We start from the raw sequence: 5,529 nt of genomic DNA, 5'->3' as shown, positions 1-5,529 counted from the left end.
TTCGTAGCATTTTTCTTAACTTTTGATTTTGAAAAAAGTCTTTTATATGTCATGAATTACCTGTATGATTTAATTATAATGTAGAACAAGAAGAATTGTTCTCAAATTTGTATTCAAGAATGATGGATATGAAACAGAGGGGTTATATAAATAAGTGGCATAGTTTTTAGATTAAAACCAGTGCAATCTTCTTTGCTTTGTTTAGTGTATTTTGCACTTAGGCCAAGTCATCTCTTGTTTTTTTCAATGGGGACTTGCTGTCTATAGTTTTTAATGTCTTTTTTTTTTATTTGCTAATATACAGACTAATGATTTCTGGGATCTCCACTGACTTATTTGAAGTAAGAGCCAGCTATCAAATAATCTCCTGGAAATAATCTTCAATTGCATATTTATTTTATATATATGTTGACAAAATATTTTCAATTCCATATTTACTTAACATGTTTAGCTAATTGATAAGAATGTGGGATTTTAAACCGACTCTAAAGTTGAACCTAGTATGAACTATGTAGATGATTAAATGTATTCCTAGAATGATGCCTATTTTGATATTTTATTTTTTAATGATGTACCAAATTGTGCATTGCTTTATTTTAAATTAAAGAAATAAATAGAACTCTCCTGCAAAAAAAAAATGTGATAGGATCAGAATCTAATGTTTATGAAAAGGGATGCCTCTGAAATATACATTTTTCTCTTCACAGGCACTGCAGTTTTACCAAATAATGACAGTAAATTAATTCATAGGTGGGCCCGGAGAGATAGCACAATGGCGTTTGCCTTGCAAGCAGCCGATCCAGGACCAAAGGTGGTTGGTTCGAATCCCGGTGTCCCATATGGTCCCCCGTGCCTGCCAGGAGCTATTTCTGAGCAGACAGCCAGGAGTAATCCCTGAGCACCGCCGGGTGTGACCCAAAAACCAAAAAAAAAAAAAAAAAAAAAAATTAATTCATAGGTTAATTAAATATAATTCCAGTAAATCTGGCCAGTGACATGTGCGTAGTAGAAACATTGCGCCATAGATTCTCCTCATTTGCTTTGCTCAAACCCCTTTTTCTAGACACTCCAGAGGTTGACTCTTCATACCCCCCTTGGGGCTCAAAACCAGGCCAAGCTCTTCCCATCAGATTCTACCTTTCATTCCCTCACTTGGTCAACCACCTACCACAGTAGAGGAGGTCCCTTCAGAAATATATATTACTATAACTACCATTCTAAATATAAGGACATGGCAAAGGTAATTAAGCAATGAGATGTTGAAAGGTTAATTGTTTAGCTAAACTACCACATGGAGAATCAATAGGATTTCAGTTTACATCTGAGTGACTCCAAAGGCCACAGCATTCAGTGTGGTTGTTCAGCTTACCTTTCATTTCTTCCAATCACTGTTTCTGCTCCCACTCCCTGAGTCTGATGCATATAAATCTTTCTTTTTTTATTTATTTTTTTTTATTTTGGTTTTTGGGTCATACCCAGCTGCGCTCAGGGGTTACTCCTGGCTCTATGCTCAGAAATCACTCCTGTTAGGCTCGGGGGACCATATAGGATGCCGGGATTTGAACCACCGTCCTTCTGCATGCAAGGCAAACACCTTACCTCCGTGCTATCTCTCTGATACATATAAATCTTTTTTTGTATTGTAAGAATTTATTCAAGAGACAAAATTGATGAACATATTGAGGTGAACTAACATAACATAATATAGTAACATAACATTGCATATAATTAATATAATATAATAATATATGTAAGTCAAAGAACATTTCCGATTAAAACACAAATTTTTTATCATAATGGCTTACATATCTTTCACAATAGTATTTTAGGTACATATTAACATTGAATCAGGGGAATACCCATCACCAACTATGTCCTCCCCCCATCCCAATTCCCTTCCTGCAACCCATATACCCCACCATCACCCCCCTGGGCTGCTAGAGTTGGTGGTCCCCTCTTTGTCTAGCTTACTATTAGTGATCATATATCTGTTTGGTCCTGGTACCCTCCCTTGTTCCCACCTCTATTTAAGAAGCGGAGCTAGATAAATCGAGGTATGTGGTTTTGTTTGAAAGAAAGAAAAGCAATAGATTGGGGTACAAAATAAGAAAAAAAAAGAAGTCAAATACGCTGAAAATGGGCGGAGTCCTTCTAGAGGCTTTCAACCTCAGTTTGAGAGAGGATGTAAAAAGGGTAATTGAAACACCACAACAATACAGAAAGAAATATCAAATTAAATTGATACATATAAATCTTAATAAAAACTCATGGTTGTCATCATCATAGTTATAATAATTATCAAAGTTTTTACCAAAAAATAACAAATGACTGGATAAATACACAATGAAACTCTATTAGACTATAAGAAAAGATGAAGTCATGGAATTTGCTGCTATATGAATGGATCTAGAAAGTATCATGCTGAGTGAAATGAGTCAGAGGGAGAGGGACAGACAGAATGATCTCATACATATGCAGGATATAAAGCATAGTAAGGGAAGAAATAAAGCCAAAGGCAATAGAAACAAAAGAGCAGAATACCAGGTCCTTAGGAAGAATCTTCCCACTGCTGGGGAGTGAAGATAGTTCAGAGAAGGGATCACTTCAATAATAATAGAGAAAAGGGGTCCCTCTGGATGAGGACTGGGTGCAGAAAAGAGGTCAAGTGATATACGTGATATCCTTTCAGTGAATGGATTGCAAAACACAGTACCTAGAAGGAAAAAGAAGAAGTGCATACCACAGAGGCAGGCTGGGGAGCAGGAGGGAAACTGAGAGCACTGGTGAAGGGAAACGAACACCGGTTAAGGAATGGGTATTAAAACATTGTATATGTGAAACTCAACTATGAATAACTTTGTAATTCATGGTGACTAATTTTTTTTAAATAGAAAAAAGGCCTGAAGAGACACTTCTCTAATAAGACACACAAGTGGTCTACAAACATAGGACAAAACACTCATCATCATTTATTAGTAGGGTTATGCACATCACATCAAAACTACATTGAGCTTAAAGAATGGTCTATATGAAAAATGATAGGCCACAAGTGGTGAGGCTCCACAAAGAATGAGAACAAGCAGTGTTGGCAGGGATGTGGAGAGAAAGGAACTCTTATCCACTGCTGGTGGGAATGCCGTCTAGTTCAACCTTTATGGAAAGCAATATGGAGATTCCTCCAAAAACTGGAAATGGAGCTCCCATACGACTCAGCTATACCACTCCTAGGAATATACCCTAGGAACACAAAAATACAATACAAAAATCCCTTCCTTACACCTATATTCATTGAAGCACTATTTACCATAGCAAGACTCTGGAAACAGCCAAGATACCCTTCAACAGACTAATGGCTAAAAAAACTGTGGTACATATACACAATGGAATATTATGCAGCTGTCAGGAGAGATGAAGTCATGAAATTTTCCTATACATGGATGTACATGGAATCTATTATACTGAGTGACATAGGTCAGAGAGAGAGAGAGAGATGCAGAATGGTCTCACTCATCTATGGGTTTTAAGAAAAATAAAAGACATTCTTGCAATAATAACTTTCAGACACAAAAGAGAAAAGAGCTGGAAGTTACAGCTTACCTCATGAAGCTCACCACAAACAGGAATGAGTTTAGTTAGAGAAATAACTACGTTTTGAACTATCCTAATTAGGAGAATGTTCGAGGGAAATAGAAAGCTTGTCTAGAGTACAGGTGGGGGTTAGGTGGGGACATTGGTGATGGAAATGTTGCACTGGTGATGGGTGGTATTCTTTAGGACTGAATCCCAAACACAAACATGTATGTAATAAAGTTGTTTAAATAAAAAAAAAGAATTACGGGGCCGGGCGGTGGCGCTGGAGGTAAGGTGCCTGCCTTGCCTGCGCTAACCTAGGACGGACCGCGGTTCGATCCCCCGACGTCCCATATGGTCCCCCAAGAAGCCAGGAGCAACTTCTGAGCGCATAGCCAGGAGTAACCCCTGAGCGTCACAGGGTGTGGCCCAAAAACCAAAAAAAAAAAAAAAAAAAAAAAAAAAAAAAAAAAAAAAAAAAAGAATTACACACATGTATTTTAGAAGGCCATCAGTATATGCATACACATACCTACTTCTACAGGACCAAATGACATCACCTAACACAGGCAGGGAGCTATTATTCTGACAAGGACTATTTAGATATTTGTATTACACCCAAACTATACAAAACAGAAAGATGGGCCATGGGTAGCTGATGAGAAGCATAGGTAACTGTAAAAAAAAAAGTGCTGAGGGATTGAGAGAAAAAGGAAACTTGGTGCTCAACTGGGGGAATATAAATCAGTGCAGCCTCTATGAAGAACAGTATGAAATTCCCTCAAAAGAGAAATAAGGAAGGTCCAAGTGTCCAGTGATGCAATGACTAGGCATTTATCTTCTGGAGTGAAAAAAAGACTAATGTGAAAGGCAAAAAGACTAATATGAAAGGCATTTGTGCATCTATCTCTCTTTATAGAAAAGCACCCACATTACAATAGTATAGAATCCATCTACCCAAGATCTATATGCATAGCCAAGGAACTACTAGTCAGCTATTAAAAGGGATGAGATCATGCCTGTTCTGACAAGATAGATATTGAGGTGATATTAAGCAAAATAAATAAGGAAGAGAAAGATGATGGCCAGATAGAATCATTCAGATGAGGAATAGATATCATTGAAACAAAGCACACAAAATAAAACTAACCCCTAGAAATATGGAGACATGTGCTAAATTCTAATGGGAAGAGGATTGGGGAGGAGGCTATGGTTGAGGGTTTGACTGTTTATTTTGGGTCCTGGGGTGGCATGTACCATCTGGAGATAGGAGGGTGACGCTAAACTCCTGAAATTCCATCACATTGTACCTTAATGAACTAGTTGTCTTTAGAATTTTTTCTGACTCTACTGCACATTAAAGAAATAAAACCTAAAAGCCCTTTTTATTAATTTATTCACCTAGTAAATCCATATGCTCATAAAGTATTTAACGCATCAGCATGTGGGAATGTGAGAGTTGCTGAGTTGATAACTTTTCTCGCGAGATGACAGCCGATACTTCTTATCTGGAGGCTGGTGTGGGTTGGTGCTGTAGTCTGGTTTTTAAACCCTTCTCAAAAGGTTTTGAAACATTTTTGGAGGGTTTTGAACCTTTCCTTCAGCTTTTCACTTGCTGGTGATATGTCTGTTCCATAAGGCAGAGAAGGGAGAGACAAGTGGCGACTGTCATGGGAAACCAAGATCTTATGGTGCTGGAATAAAAATGAAAATCATCAGGAGAATATCAGGGGATGGTATTCTGTTCCAAAATGGTTCCACTTTTAATCTTACAAGAAGGAGAAAAGTAATTCTGCGCTTATGGTGCTTGAACCTGTCTAAATGGAAACAGGCTGTCCCATAAAATCAGCACGAATTCATACATACAATGGCTTTGTGATCTGGATTTACTAGCCTGTAGGGCCCTCTAGGGACTGCGCTGCAATCTCCAAAGCTTATTTCAATCAGACCCAGGAACAG

Source organism: Suncus etruscus, chromosome 7, assembly GCF_024139225.1.
Source record: "Suncus etruscus isolate mSunEtr1 chromosome 7, mSunEtr1.pri.cur, whole genome shotgun sequence".
NCBI classification, from domain to species: Eukaryota; Metazoa; Chordata; class Mammalia; order Eulipotyphla; family Soricidae; genus Suncus; species Suncus etruscus.
The sequence above is the reverse complement of the archived record's forward strand: the minus strand, read 5'-3'. Positions refer to the sequence as shown.